Source organism: Kogia breviceps, chromosome 15 (assembly GCF_026419965.1).
Source record: "Kogia breviceps isolate mKogBre1 chromosome 15, mKogBre1 haplotype 1, whole genome shotgun sequence".
Taxonomy (NCBI): domain Eukaryota; kingdom Metazoa; phylum Chordata; class Mammalia; order Artiodactyla; family Physeteridae; genus Kogia; species Kogia breviceps.
Window position 1 is genome coordinate 77,052,934 of NC_081324.1, and position 16,393 is coordinate 77,069,326.

Below are 16,393 nucleotides of genomic sequence, written 5' to 3' on the forward strand. Positions count from 1 at the left end.
GGCCAAGCTTTGGCCCACAAAACAATATTCTTCAAGATTAGAGTGAGGGCTTCCCTGGTGGCGCAGCGGTTGAGAGTCCGCCTGCCGTTGCAGGGGACACGGGTTCGTGCCCCGGTCCGGGAAGATCCCACATGCCGTGGAGCGGCTGGGTCCGTGAGCCATGGCCGCTGAGCCTGCGCGTCCGGAGCCTGTGCTCCGCAGCGGGAGAGGCCACAACAGTGAGAGGCCCGCGTACCGCAAATTAAAAAAAAAAAGATTAGAGTGAGAACATGGAGAGAAAGGAGCTTGACTGGCTGCTGGGATTAGACAGTATGTTCTCCCCTGGAAGAGAGCATCACTGAGCATGCTTTGGGATGCAAGGAAAAGAATATTAAGGTGGCTTAAATGGGAGATTACTTTTCTTGTGTAGCAAGAAACCTGATGGAGGCAGTTCCAGGATTGTTACAGTAGTTGAGGATGAAAGGGATCGGGGCAAGATCCATGATTCTCTTGGCCATCTCCTCATGGTCATGAAATGGCTGCAGCCACTGTTGACATCAAGCCCTCGCAAGATAAAACCCAAAGTGGATACAAAGGGGGCTGGTGAGAAAGGATCCTCTCCTGGCAAATCTCTTTTTTTAGGCAAGAAAATATTTTCTGGGGGCCTTTGTCAGAGCACCCCCTTACTTCTTATTGGCCAGATTGGAGTCACTTGTCCGCTCTAGACAATCATGGACCCAGGGAAAGGGGTTGGCTGATATTGAGACAGCTCAATTGTGATCATTCCCTGGGGCTTGGCTCCTTGTCACCTTGAAGGAAACTGGGGTTTTGTTAGCAAAGAAAAAGAAAAAAAAATGGCAAGGAGGTCAACTATCTCAGAGAGATGCTCCTTGGGGACCCTGTGTGATCATCTTCTTTGTCTGTCCTGCCTCATCTGGCACAGAGTCAGAGCTCCACAAATCTTTGTTAAGAGAATGAATGGGAAAAAAAAGAGAGAATGAATGAAGGTATCCAACCTGGCATTTACCGTAACACCTAGTACTTAGTATGTGCTCAGCAAACATTTGTTGAACAAATGAATATGTCGGTCCCAGTGCCTTGAAGAGCACTGAGAATATTCAGTAATAAATTGCTGAATCAACTATAATACCCAATTCTCAGATTCCTTATTTCTTAAAGAAATTGAAGGACAGCAAGAGCAGGGAAGATGCTATTTATTGAAACACTATTCAGAGAACCAGATACATTGTTTTAGACCACCTACTGGCAAACTTTTCCTATAAAGGGCCAGATAGTAAATATTCTAGGCTTTGCAGGCCAGATGGTCTCCATGGAGACCATTCTACTCTGCCATTGTAGCATGGAAACAGCCATAGCCAATACATCCATGAAAGGTCCTGGCTGTGTGTGAATAAAATGTTATTTGCAAAAAGAAGCAGCAAGCCAGATCTGGCCTGAGGGCAATAGATGGCCACCTCCTGCCCTTGACCACAAAAGTAGGATCCCAACCTGGAACATAGCCATCAAGCTCTGGGGTGGCGGCAGAAGCCAAGGATGTTTTTGGCTGCTCTGTTAGGAACCTCTGAAAAGTAGACCCCCAAATAGGATTTGATGTGCAAATGATTTATGTAGGGGAAATACCTGTGAAGGATTAAGGGGAAGAGACAGGAGAGGGTGGGGAGAGCCTTTATACCCAGATGCAGGTCCGACACCTTTGAAGGAGAGGGGGAAGGAAGGCGGCCTGAGCAGGAAGAGCCTTTGATCACAGTGCAGATCTGAGGCGGATGGGGAGGCCTTAGGTCAATGTCACCTGTTAGAAGAATCCTGCAGCCTGCAAGCGTGGGCCTGAGGGAATGAACCCATCTGGTTCAGTCACTGGCAGGGAGCAGCCTAAGAGAAACATGGTCTCATTATCAACGCAGTGAAAGATCCAGAAATGTGGTCACTGAGGTTTTTCAGCCAACTATGCTCCCCAGAGCAGAGATGTCCTTTCCACCACAACCTCTCCAAGGGCCACTGCTCAGGAAACTCATCAGGAGTTACATCCATAGATAGCAGGACACGTGGAAAATACTGGCTGGTGTCATCCTTTTCTGCTTGGAACCAGGGGATCAAATGCATAAAGTCCTAGGCATACTTCTTGGCACTTAGAAAGGGCCCCATATGTGGTTGCTGTTACTATTATTGTTGTTTTAAGAACCTTAACACAGCTTTGAGGTGTCATGGTGTGGATGAAATCCATCCTCATTCTACAAGACCCTAGAAGAGCAAGGGTCGGATGCTTTCCCTGGAGAGGCCTGATCTCCTTGACATCTAGATGGAGCCTTGTTTCCAAAACTGTTCTGTGGAACAGCCTGGCCCACAGGAGGGTAAGGCAGTGGATATAAAGCTATAGGCCAAAGGGTTCTTTGCTCAACTAAGTTTAAGAAACGTTTCTTTAAATTCAAACAAGTTCCCTTCCTGCAAACCTTCTCAGAGACTCTGGTCCAAGATTCTGAGAACTGCCCAAGCCTAACTTACGATGGAGCTCTTTTTATCATTCAGCAACTCATGGATCTAACAGAGTGGACAATCCAGCACAAAAATCACAGGCCCACTGTGAGTCTGTGTGTATAATCCTGGGTGTCTCATTCTGATGAGTTTTCCACACTCTAAAGGAATATTCAGATAATAAGAATGGCTGTGGATGCTTGAGAGTCTTCTAGAGAAGCAGTTATTACATCATGGTTTAGAGCATGGGCTGCGGGCCAGGCCTACCTGCCTTGGTTTTCTCATCTGTAGAATGGGGATAACAATCATTCCTACCTCCTGAGGTGATTGAAGCATAAAAGGGACTGTTATTGCATAAAAACATTTGAGACAGGCGCTTCGAAAGCTGCACTGAAGTGTTACCTACCGCTCCATGCTAGGCATTTTATAAATGTCACCTGTATTCCCCCAAGAGCTGTTAGAAATTGGCTCAAAATGCCAAACAAAACCAAGTTTAACGTGTGTGACTTTGAAAGGGTTTCAGGGAAATTTGGTGCCTGAGTTGTGGCAGGATGATTTCCTGGAGGAAAGATTACATGTCACCAAACCACCAGAGTACGTGTTCGCGGCAGGGCTCGACCAATCTCTCCCCAGCCCAGATGCATTGGAAACTCTGCAGGGAAACGTGGAGAGGCCAGAGCCCAAGCCACACTCGGTGACATTCCCCAGAATCTTTGCAAAGTGTCAAAGGATATTGGAACCATGCTAGGGAGTACCGCGTAGTTTTAAACATGATGAAAATTGGCCACTTTGGAAACAATCTAGTCCTACTCTGCGTATTAAATCACTTCCCCATTTTATGAGCTTTATAGAAAAAAAATAATAAATTATTTCTCCCCAAGGTCCTAGGAGAAATTGTGTTGCAGTATTAGGTTATGATCTCTTGTACGATTTAATAGATATTCAAGGCTGTTTTGTTTTAATACACAAATATAGAGATTTAGTGAAAGGTGTGATGGGACATACATGTTCCTGGATCATCGAAGATTAAGCACTGGGGTCCCTTCCAACGAACTCCGCAAGCAAAATTATATTTCACTTATAGGAGTCCTTGGGGGACCACTGTACCAGGTGAGTAAATTACTCTGTGGGCACAAGCTGGATATTTAGGGAAGCTCACTGATCGTGGCAGGGGGTATTTTAGTGAATTACAGTCCCAGGAACCTGACGATTGGGGGAGTATCTTCTTCATAATCAACTCTTGCTTTATTCTTTTTTCTTAATTAATTAATTATTTAACTTATTTATTTATGGCTGTGTTGGGTCTTCGTTTCTGTGCGAGGGCTTTCTCTAGTTGCGGCGAGCGGTGGCCACTCTTCATCGCGGTGCGCGGGCCTCTCACTATCGCGGCCTCTCTTGTTGCGGAGCGCGGGCTCCAGACGCGCAGGCTCAGTAGTTGTGGCTCACGGGCCCAGTTGCTCGGCGGCATGTGGGATCCTCCCAGACCGGGGCTCGAACCCGTGTCCCCTGCATCGGCAGGCAGACTCTCAACCACTGCGCCACCAGGGAAGCCCCTTGCTTTACTCTATTAATCGAAGGAACAACAGCAATGGGAATCCCACAGAACGCTGCGTGACCCCAAAGTTGATTCTGACGGAATCAGGGAAGTATGTTTCATAAAAAGATACTGGTTTCTACACCGAATTTGCCCTGGAAAATGGAATGGGAAAATGAGACAAGACAGAGCAGTGGAATGGAAGCAATGCTGGGCGTGTCTACAAGGTGCCAGGTGCCAAGGATTCAAAACACAGTAATAGACAAAACCTAATGTCTGCCTTCATAGAAGCTGGCAGGCGAGATGTGGACGTGACCTTGAACACAACTGACAAACCCCCGTGGCTGGTAGACTTCTAAGACAGCCCCACGCTGAGCCCCACCTCCCCGGTACTCACGACCTTGTGCAGTCCCCTCCCTTTAAGGAAAATGTTTCTAACTAACGGACTAGAGCATCATCGGATACTAAAATAGTGTGAACTTCTGACTATTTATACACATTTGGGATTCGGAGAGAAGGATGGTGATTCTGAGCTGTAAATAAACTTGTGGATAAATAACTGCAGATGAAACAGCTCTCATGAAAAAGCCGCCCTTCTCCGAGATTCTCACGTCTTAAACTCACTTCCTTTACTCACATACACACAGGATCTCGGCTCCCGGGACCCAGCAAGAGAAGGAAGTTCATAACAGTTTACCTCTCTCAGATCCTGTCTTTACAGCCCGATCAGAAAGTTACTGACCATGAGTATGTCACGTTTTAGTGAGTACAAACTCAACCATGCTTTGGCCATTGAAAAACCTTTTCCTCTCCTCAAAGCCTGCATCTCCTTCAGTCGCAAGGCAGAGAGAGGTCGGTCTGGACATTGGCTGCCTCAAACCACCTAGCAATGCGTGAACTCATTTCAGACACCGATACCGAGAACCTGGGACCCAGGGAGTCTGGGAGTCACCAGCCGTCCCGGCACAATGTCTTCCAAAAAGTCATCTGGTGAGAAAAGAAGGATAAAGTTAGAAGGAAAAAGAGGAAGGATATGACTGGGGGAGGGGGAGGGCAGAACCAGAATCTGGACTGAGAGAGAAAGCAGAGCTAGACGGCGAGAAACTTTCCTCATTGGCGTCGAAACGTCATTACTGGTGTGGCTTTGGAGTGTGGATAACTAGAAGAATACTTAACACACTATTCTGGAGACTTCCCAGGAGCACAGGAGATGTTGAGACGGTACAGTTAAGTCTGAGCTGGAAGGACTGGGATAAACTTCTGGACCACTACCTACTGGCTGTGGAATCTTGGCTGCGTTCTCTGAACTTGGCAAAGTTTAGTAGTTTCTTTATTTGTAAAATGAGGCTCATTGGAAAACCCACCCCAGGGAGGTTGTGTGGATCGACGGACACGGTGTGTTTAAACAGCGCAGAGCAGGTGTGGAGTTAGCATCGTTAGAGATTGCTGTGGGGCGGGGGGTGGTTAATATGACAGTGGAAAGGATCAAACAGATCCATCAGTCTCTCCCCACCAACTCTGGATTGCTTTGGAAAGTATGGTATCCATCGGTAGCGCCTCTCTGTGGAAGTCCTGAGATGCTCTGGGCTCGACTGAAGGTGTCTGAGGCACTTTTTTTAACCACACTTGGAAAGGCAGCATGGTGTAGGCAACACGGAGAGCTGTGGAAGAGGAAGCGTTTCCCTGCTTACGGCCTCTCCTTATGGCTGGAGTTCAGAGACACACAGTTGGCCTCTTTGCCAACGACAGAAGGCTGTGGGATGACCTTAAGCCAAAAACCGTGCAGAAAAATCCAGGTCAAAATAGGGAAGATGCAATTGGTGTCGGAACCCTGGTACAAAGTCAGGGATTGAAACCGAGAGTCGGCAGAGGTAAGAGGAGACTGAGGAAGAAGGGGAGTGGGTCGAACGCATCATCAGGGAGCCAGGTTCTTTCTCTTTCTGCTCTGCCTTTCTCCCAGGGTGGGCTTGTCCTCTTAGGCTGTCCAGCATGGTTCCGAAAGGTCGCTCAGATCCAGGCATCACGGAAAACAACTTCCAGATGCAGAAAACGGTACATCCCTTTCTTGTATCTCTTTTCAAGAGTGAGATAAAAACATCTCAGGAACTGCTCAGCAGATTTTCCCCTGAATTCTTATTGGTCACAAGCACACCCTATGACCTCCGCTAAACCAACTGAAACAGACTGGGACCTGGGCCCCTTTGCTGCAGTGCTTTGCACCTGGACAAATGTCTCCTCCAGCAACGAAATACAAAGAAACTATAAGCGGCTCAAAATAACTGCGTGCGTGCACAGTTGGGGCAAATTCTGGACAACAAGATACAAACAGACCAAAAACCCAACTGTCGCTTCTGAAGAAGCAGGAACAAAAGCAGGGGGACGGGAGCAAAATGAGGGTACTGCACATGCCCCCTGCACACAAACCACCCAAGGGGTGGGCCAAACACCCGAGCCACGCCTCCAGCCCTACGCCTGCACCCAGCCCTACCCTCACCCCAGATAAGGAATCAGCTCGCCCCGACTCGGGGAGTGAGCAGGTAAACCTGTTAGCTGTTTTCACTCCCCCTGCAGCTGCAGGAGCCCCAGTAAAGCCTTGCCTGAATTTCTTGTCTGGCCTCTAATCAATTTCTCCTGACTGGGGAGGCCAAGAACAGCGGTTGGTAACACAATCACTGGAAAGCGGGAAGGAGCAGCCATGCTCGGCATAGACCAGACATGATGCAGGGAACCGGCTTCTTGTGGGATAGGAGCTGGGGAGCTTTACATCTTCCTGCGATGTGCGTGGCTGAGCAAGCGATTCATGAGAAACATTCGAGCTCTGTTTCCAAGGCAGAATGGACAGTGGCTGTTAAGGAGACGACCAAGAGCATCTTAGAACTCCACCCTTATGGTCCCTTCACTCCTTGCATCTTGTTCTCTAACATTTATTGAAAGCTTGGGTACCAGGCACCAATGCTAAGCATTCCAAGACATTACGTTGCTTAATCGTCACGTCAATTTGAAGAGGTAGGTACCATTTTTAGTCTCATTTACTGATGAGGAAACGGTGGTTCAAAATGGTGAAGCAATCCTCCTAAGGTTACGCAGTAATAGAGTGGTAGACTCGGGACTCTTGAAATTGACATACAGCTGCAGCAGTCCCTAGCCACACGGGACTCTTTAATTTTGAAGCACTTCCAATTAAAAATCCAAAAGAATTTCTGTATGTGTAGAACGGAGTCACTTTGCTGTACAGCAGAGATTGGCATAGCATTGTAAATCAACTGTACTTCAAAAAAAAAAATAAAAATAAATGAAAAATCTAGTCCCTCAGTTGCACTATAGCCACATTTCAAGTGCTCGTTCAGTAGCGACATGCCGGCTAGTGGCTGCCATACTATGGTAGCTATAGAACCTTTTCATCATCACAGAAACTTCTGTTGGACAGTGTTGTTCCAGAACCCAAGATCTTAACCACTTCACCCAAACGGTTCCATGAGACTCCCATCGTGGAATGGTAGTCTTTGTGGAGGTTTCCAAAACAACGACATCCAAGCCAGGAAGATTCCCATCTCTTTCCACACACACCCCCTTCAAGAAAAATTCTCTACCGCCATGTAGGACTCTTAATTCTTTTCTGAGAAATTTCTAAACGACCAACCTAATAGTGGAAGGGAGGGAAACACTGAAAGGCATTTCTCATACCCTGGGAGGGACGTGGAGGAGGAAGAAGTAGAAAAACAGCAATTCAGTAGTACTCTTTGAACTTGGAGGCACTCAAAGTTGCACTATGGTTACCCTGTCCCTCCACACCCAGATCCAGCAAAACCCCTGCCAGGTCCACATTCCCGAGCTCGTCCCAGCTCTCTCCCAAACTGCCAATCCACAGCAAATGTGTTTCCCAATTCGCAACAAGAAAACCCTATGTCAATACGGGGTGACAATGTGGAAGGAGGCACAACACCTGATGGAAAACCCAAATACTCACAGGGTTCCACCCTCGCAAAAATTCCTCAAGGGCCAGAGTTCATGAGTCAGTTTGTGGTGGTTCATGTGAGTTTGAAACACTGGTGAGTTAGAGGACTGGGCATGGTTCTTCCCCAAAGGTGTTGTAACAGCCGTGGAGATATTTATGAGAGCACACGAGTCTCTACCTTTGTTCACCTCCCTGCATGCTCAGCTGGGTGCCAACTTGGGGTTGCCAGGACTAAACTGCCCTCAAGAAGATGGATAGTGTCCAGGCAGGAATACGTATTTAGGAGACCCAGACCTGGGCTTGATCTCTCCTCTGTCATTCACCTACCCTCCAAAAAAGAAAGGTCACTAATCTTTTAGATCCTATCTCTACAGAAAGGGGCCAATCGTTTAGGGTTATTGTGAGGGTCAGAGGAGGTGATGGTTATAAAGTATCCGGCACATAGTAAGACTTCTAATAAATGTTGCTTTCCCTCCTCTCTCCAATTACTGGATATTTGCATTAAGAATTTGGATAGGGCTTCCCTGGTGGCGCAGTGGTTGAGAGTCCGCCTGCCGATGCAGGGGACACGGGTTCGTGCCCCGGTCCGGGAAGATCCCACAATGCCGTGCAGCGGCTGGGCCCGTGAGCCATGGCCGCTGAGCCTGCGCGTCCGGAGCCTGCGCTCCGCAACGGGAGGGGCCACAACAGTGAGAGGCCCGCATACCGCAAAAAAAAAAAAAAAAAAAAAAGAATTTGGATAGAGTTGCAGGTAAATGTAAACAGTACTCCGGACAGGAAACCAGAAATATTACAAATCCTGACAGTTACCCTTTTCTAAAGGGGTATCATCAAAGAACAACGCCAGACAAATGGAAAGCAAAACAGCATTGTGTTATTAACTGGGGCTTTGGTGCCAAATCCCAGGCAGGCCATGAGAGTCACCTGGGCTGGGTCACACCACATGAAAGCCTTCTTTTCTAAGGCTGCTGCAGTCTAAATAGCCTCTGGCCAAAGTCAACCTCAACACTAGCTCTCCTTCACCCCTGCAAACTGACACCAGACACTTAGTGGTGGGGAGCAGTCTTTAAGAGAAGAGGCTGTAGGTCTGTGTTAACCAATCAGAAAGCCAGAAAAGAGAGGAGAGAAAAAGACAGACAGGCACAGAGCTACTATGTCCTGCCGTGGAAACTCCAGCCCTAGAAAATGGAACCTAGTCAATATCCCCAAATACCACTGATCAGATCCCAAATTACTCCTGGTGATGTGGGTAGCATTTCTGGCCATTGATTTCGATTAGGAGCATGGAGGTAAGGAGAAGCCCTGACCTGTACTTAGAAGACTCTAACTGGAAAATCCTCCTGGCAGGGAGATACCTAAAGCTTCACCTTGTAATGATTCCAGGCCTTACAAAGTCTGTGGGGAGCGAGGTGGTGAAAGTACAGATTCCTGGGTCCAGGCCTGGAGACTGTCATCAGCAGGTCCAGAGCAGACCCTGAGAAGAATCTATATTTTGCAGGTTGATGTATCATCAGGTGGGAAAGACTCCTGTGACTGTGGGTTTTTTCATCTAGTGTTGGATCGATCTCCTGGTGACTGGTCTACTTCTCAGGCTGTTTCCATTTTCATTTCCCTCTTTCCTTAGTGAATTCTGCTTCTTCCTTGGATCCAAAGCCCCAACCTCCTCTGAAGCAATCTTTCCCTTCCAACCCACTTGACCTGAGAAGCCACCATTGTGGTCAAAGTGGATTTTAGTTAGGAATGTGTTTTTCCAAGTGACTTTTATTTCTGCCTACATGTCTTTGAGAAGGCCTTGCAAAAGTCTGGTAAGAACTTATCATGGAAAAATCTGTATCTTCAGAGCTCAAAAGTAAGTTGAAGGATCAGAGAATCATAGGTCAAATATGTAGATTCACACACACACACACACACACACACACAGACAAAAATACAACCAAATGTGGAATATTCTGGGCACACATACAAGACCCATAGGGACCATGGAAAAGTCAATACATACATTGACCTACATTCCTCTGGACAAGCTGCCAACCCTCTCCCCTGCCCAATGCATCTAGTTCCCTTCCTCGGGGACAGGATAAAACAACAGGCAATCGACATGCAAAGGCCACCCACATAACTTGTCTTAATCCCCATACCTTACTCTCACCCCGTCTTGATCCATCAGCCTATCCTGGCCTTTCATTCTAAATTCCATCTTTAACTACTCTATCCCTGACCACTTCCTCATTCTACTCCTCACCTCCTCAGCCACCTTGATCCTCCTCCAGAGGTGGAGGCTGATTATTAAGTGAATCTCAGGGATGGCATGAGAATATCTACACATCATTCAACTGAAGTCATCTTCAAGGATAGATCTAGGTGTAGAAACAGATCACAGGAAACACACACACACCACAGGAAATTCAACCCCCAGTGGGGAACACCATTAGTTCCAGCCACCAACAGAGACTCACTAAAGTCTCTTTGTCATGTGAGAAGGGATCTGATTGGTCCAACTTTTTTCCGGAGCTTATGCCTGATCCAATCAGCTGCAGCCAGGGAGGGTCACGTGACATCAACATGGCGCTATGGATCATCCAGTAGGTGAGAGGGATTTCCTCAAAAATAAAGATTTATGGGATGGGCGGTCACTCCTAAAGATAGCTGTTACTGCACTTGGGCTATTTTCATTTTTTAAACTCTTCTATAGCACTTTTTATGTGCCAGGCACTGTTCTAAGTGTTTCCTTCACTCATATCAACCCTTTGAGACAGACTCTATTATCAGCCCATTCTAACGATAAGGAAACTGGGGGACAAGAATATTAAGCAATTTTTCCAAGGTCATACAGCTGATAAATGGCAAAGGTGGGATTGGAAGCCGCAATTGGACTCCAGGATTCATGCTTTTAACCACTATGTCTACTATCTCTCAAGTTTAAGTAGAAGGAAACAGTGGTCTCCATCCCTCAGCTCCTTAAACCCTTCAGAGATCAAAGTGAAGGAGTTCTCCACAGCCTTAAAAAGTTGTGTGTTGAGCCCAGAGTAAACCACAGGCCTGAAATGTCAAAGGAGCCTGTCCCCCCAAACCCATCCCATCTCTTCCCATTCCCCTGTCTTCAAGCAACAGGTTTGGAGAGCAGAAATGAAAGTGAGAGACCAAGAAAAATAGAATTCTCAGGCTTCATCTGCAAATTATCAGTAATGGTATCATTCAGAAAACAAAGCATCACAACAAACTACAAATGTAAGAAAATGCCCGAGAGCCATGGAGTTTAATGCTTGACTTTTTTTTTTTTGCGGTATGCGGGCCTCTCACTGTTGTGGCCTCTCCCGTTGCGGAGCACAGGCTCCGGACGCACAGGCCCAGCGGCCATGGCTCACGGGCTTAGTTGCTTCGCGGCACGTGGGATCTTCCCGGACCAGAGCACGAACCCGTGTCTCCTGCATAGGCAGGCGGATTCTCAACCACTGCGCCACCAGGGAAGCCCTAATGCTTGACTTCTAACAAGCAGCCAGTCTATAGAACAACTTGGCATCATGTCCCACTTGCCCCTATTCCAGGGCCCCCCGAGCCTACACAGGGTACCTCAGGCCTGTCCTCTTCGAGGCAAACCAGCCTTCTCCTTGGGAGATCTCATCCAGTCCTGTGGGTTCAGTTACTCACCAGATGTTGGTGACTCTCCAATCTATCCAGCCCAGCTCTCTCTCCTGCCCTGAAGACCAATGAGCAACTGCCCACTGGCCATCTCCACTTGGACATGACATAGGCCCTTCATATACAGCACGTCCAAAACCAACTCTGACTTCTCCTTGCCCAGATCCACCCCTTCTCAATTGGTCCCCACCTCAGGGCGACTGATACCACCATGTATCCAACAACACAAGTCAGAATCCTAGGAATCATCCTTGACCCCTTCTTCTCCCTCATTTATTCTTCTCACATCCATTCATCAAGTCCTGCTTATTTGGCTTCCTAAATACCCCTGACATCCTTCTAATTCTCTCTATTCTCTTCACTACTTCCCCACTTCAGGCCACCATCTTTCTTGCTTGGATGTCTGACCGCTGTGGTCTTCTAGCAACAACAAATGCCTCCCTCCAATCTCTATCCCAAGCTGCATTCTTCTAAAGTTAAAATCAGATCGTATTTCATCTTTCCTTAAATCTCTTAAATTTTCCCCATTACTCTTGGAAAAGAAATCTCAAATCCTTAACATGGCCAATAAAGCCTATAAGGTGCCCACCTGCCTCTCCAGACTTATCTTACACTACCCTTCCTTTCACAAGCTATTCTCCATGTGGACTGAATTCTCAATCTTTGAATATGCTCCTGGTAGGCAGCCTCTAAAATGACCCCAATGACCCTTCCTCCAGTGTTCAAGCACATGTATAATCCCTCTCCCTTGAGTATAAGCTGGACCCAGTGACTCACTTCTAATGAAAAGAATATGATAAAAGTGATAGGACATCACTTCCAAGATTCGGTTACAAAAAGATTCCGACATCCACTATATCCTTTCTCTCTCTTCCTCTCTCTCCCTCCTTCTCTCTCTCTCTCTCCCCCTCTCTCTCTCTCTGCCTCTCCCTCTCTCTCTCTCTCCTATTGTTGTACGTAGCTCTATGGAAAGCCTCAAGTGGCAAGAAATTTATACCTCCACTCAACAGTCAGTGGGAACCTCAGGCAAAGCCATACCAGATGCCTAAGCCAGAGATACTGACATAATAAATGCTTGTTGTTTTGAGCCATTATATTTTGGAGTAATCTGTTATGCAGCAATGGATGACCAATAAACCTCTAGAGACTCTCTTATTTCTGAACAACCACACATGCTGTTCCCAACTGCTGGCTTGCTCCTCCCAGTGCAGACCCATTTCACCTAAATCCAATTCATTCTCAGGTCTCCGGTGAGATGACACTTCCTCCAGGAAGGCTTCTCTGATTTCCCTCATTATAGCATTGATCACACCAGACAGAAAGCTCTAGGAGGACAGTCACCATAGCTGTCACATGATTCACTTTGGATCCCCTGTATCTGAAAAAGGACTGTGGCCATAGAAGATGGGTTGTAAATATCTCCTGAATGAATGAAGGGCCTAGAAAGTCCTCCCCTCTCCATGCTGAGCTGAGTCTTCTCCTTGTGCCCAGCATATGACTCTGTATCACATAGACATTGACTATGTCCTGGGTTTCTAGAAGCCATGCTTTTAATTTACACGGTTATAATATTGAACTCAAATCTGATACTTCCACCGAGTTTTAACATTTCCTCTTCTCATTCATTCTCTTTTTTCACCTTCACAATAACCACGAGGGACATCATTGTCCTCATTTTACACATAGGAAAAATGAGCCAGAAGGACCTGAGTAAGTTTCCTGGACAACCAAGTGCAAAACTTAAGCCTCGAAACTGGTCTCCAAAGTCTCAGCCTAGGACTTCTCTTGGAAGGAAGGCATCAGATGAACATACACTCTAATTACTAAATAATTTTGCTTTAAAAATGCACATTGCCTTTCACATATGACTGATGCTTTCACTTCGTCAGCCAGGCATCTCAGTAAGCAAATAAACTACAATATGAAATGCTCAGTCTTGAAGGGGAAAAGACTGCAGAATCAAGGAAATAAAGCAAAATCTAATGAAATCAGATCTGGAAAGAAGGAAGTTATGAAAAAAATCCATAATAAGCAGAACATTTGGAAAGAAATCCGTTTCGATGCTTTCAGACACATATTGGTAAGCTTATCAATTGTTAGCAAAAAAATAAATAAAGTAGACATAAGCAAAATAGGCTAATGAAAAAAGGAACCATTCACAACAGGCTACTTTACAGACCAAAACATCAAATATGAGATTCCAGGCTGGGCTTTATGTCTCTAAGTAGTCACAAGGCACTCATTTTTTGGTTTGGGTTGTTGGTTTTTTTTTTTAAACTCCATAAGGATCTTATTTACCATGTGTGAATAACATTTCTAAAACTACAAAGTTCTGAATTAAAAACAATTCAATGGAAAAAAATCACAATAAAACCAGTTGCAGTCTGTACAGTGGAGAAAATGCTTTATAATCTATGACTTTTTCTTCTTCAGTAATTAAACGCCTATGGGTAGCTCACAGACATGCCCACCATATGCTGAACTCCACTTTACTGTAGAGAAGATTCTAGAAAAGTTTGCAAAGAGTGAGCTATGACTGTACGTGTGCTTGGTTGGCCCTCACCATAGCTTTTAATTAGTTATCAATTTTTAATTATTAGCGAGTTGACATAAATTCCAGATTTCCAGCGTCTGGCCTCACATCCTCACATGGCAAATATCAGCCAGAACTCAGTAAGGGTTTGCCTCTTATCCAGGACATGTGGTCTTTGTATGTTTAGTCTTCATAACCCCCTGTTTCTTCTATGACCAGCCCATTTCTGGCATTTACAGTATTTTCCTGGCCCCTAGAAGCATGGTGTTGAGATCCCTATGCTTAAAAAAAAAAAAAAATGATGGCTGCCATTTTTCTTAAAATTCCACTGGTTAAAACAGAGATTTAGGCAAGCGACCTCTAGGAAAAGGGAATTTTTTGAAGAAAAAAAAAATGCAGGGCTTCCCTGGTGGCGCAGTGGTTGAGAGTCCACCTGCCGATGCAGGGGATACGGGTTCGTGCCCCGGTCCGGGAAGATCCCACATGCCGCGGAGCGGCTGGGCCCGTGAGCCATGGCCGCTGAGCCCGCGCGTCCGGAGCCTGTGCTCCGCAACGGGAGAGGCCACAGCAGTGAGAGGCCCGCATACCACACACACACAAAAAAAATGCATTACCAGGAACCCATCAGGCAGCTTTTCTTCTTTCCCTCTCTCCCTAGTCTCTCAATCATGGCACCTCTGCTTCTCTCTGTGTGTCTCTGCCATTTTTCTCCTGTACTGAGGTCACTTTCTTCATAACATCAGTTGTAAATGATCTAAAATAGCCAGCCTGGTCTGGCATCTATTTCGTGGTCTTTCAACTCAGCTTTCCCAGCTCCCCTGGCCCAGTGTCTCATTTTCTCAAATCCAATTTGCCCAAACGGGAATCAAATTGGTGGAGTTATCTATTCAAGTCAGGCCAATCAATTCCTGGTCACAGTTGTCAATCACTCTATGAATCAGGGTGCCCGGGCCCCTGCCCTGATAGCAAGCACAAAATATGGCTTCCCAGAGCGTCAAGGATTCTAGGCAAGGCACCCTCCCTTCAAGGGCAGGCAGGCTGTGACCCCATCATCACTACAGCCACCACTTCCCCAAACACAATCGGAAGTCTGAAGCAATTTGCCTCTCCGTTCCCATGAGCTGTGGCCCGGCCAGGGCCCGGCTTCCAGAGGGCAGAATTATGCACAAAGGGATAACGCGCTTCCCTCGGCGGCCGAGCCCTCAGCCACATGCACAAGTGGAAGCAGTTAGCTGCTGTAATGAATTTGTAACGCTGCTGCGCTTGTTTCCTCTCGGTGCCGGTTGGCCCTTCGCAGCGGTGTGAATCCACCGGAGGACAGTAATTGGGCTGCTTCTAGCCAATGTGGGAGGTCATGCCCGCTGCACGCCCCACCCAGACAAACCGCTGCACCTCTTCCGAAGCGGCTGTAACAAATTCGCCCGGAGCTGCCCGACATTGGGAACTCCGCGTTACTTGCCTCTGAGGCAGAACAAAGAGAGTCTCTGTTTTCTCTGGCTCCTCCCAGCCCCGAGATAGCCAAGAACAGAGCATGATTCTCAGGCTTCAGTTCAGCGTGCAGAGAAACAAGGAAATCCTAGCAGCATGAGAGGCAGAAGGGCAGGGTGGCTAAGTACACAGGACCTGGCTCTCATCCCAGCTCTGCCAGGAAGGTGCTATGTGATCTCCCGCAAGTTGCTTCACCTCTCTGAACCTCATGTTCTCCATTTGTTACAGATAATAACACCTCCCCGGTTTGTGGAGAAGACAAAGTGAAAAATGTAAGCAACCCCCAGGGCTTGGGTCAATAGACCGTAAATAGCATTTCACTTCCTCTCCTCTCAAATCCCCTCTTCTAGTATTTGAAAGGGGCCACCAGGAGTTGAACTCACCCTTGGGCGGCTCCTCCTGCAAACGTGTGCCATGCCCTGAGAGATTCAACCCCGCCCCTCTCGCTGGCCCATTAGGCTGTGTCCAGTTTCTGCTCTAACACACAATGCTTCCTGCACGTCTCATACGTTTAACTTTTCCTCCACGTGGATTTTTGTTGGATAAATTTCTGGTAGTGCCATCGCTGGGTCCAAGGATTTTCGCTCCTACCTGCCAGATGTCACCGGGCTCATTTTAACCCTTCTGGCAGGTGGAGGCCTCCTCTTGGCACCAGCAGTCATCCTCAGAGGGAGGCAGAGGGGAAGCCCTGGCTGGCTTCGGGCAGCTGTCACACTTCCTGTCTTTCTGTAGCTGGCAGAAGGCACTTGATGCTTCCACCAGAGACCGGGCCCAA

At 47.1% G+C, this 16,393-nt stretch overlaps 1 long non-coding RNA gene across 2 annotated transcripts in view; it reads right to left on the reverse strand.

Moving 5' to 3' along the window:
• Nucleotides 1-16,393, reverse strand: part of LOC136792666 (uncharacterized) — a 144,722-nt gene that overhangs the window by 104,967 nt on the left and 23,362 nt on the right. The gene's annotated exons all lie outside the window — the stretch shown is intronic.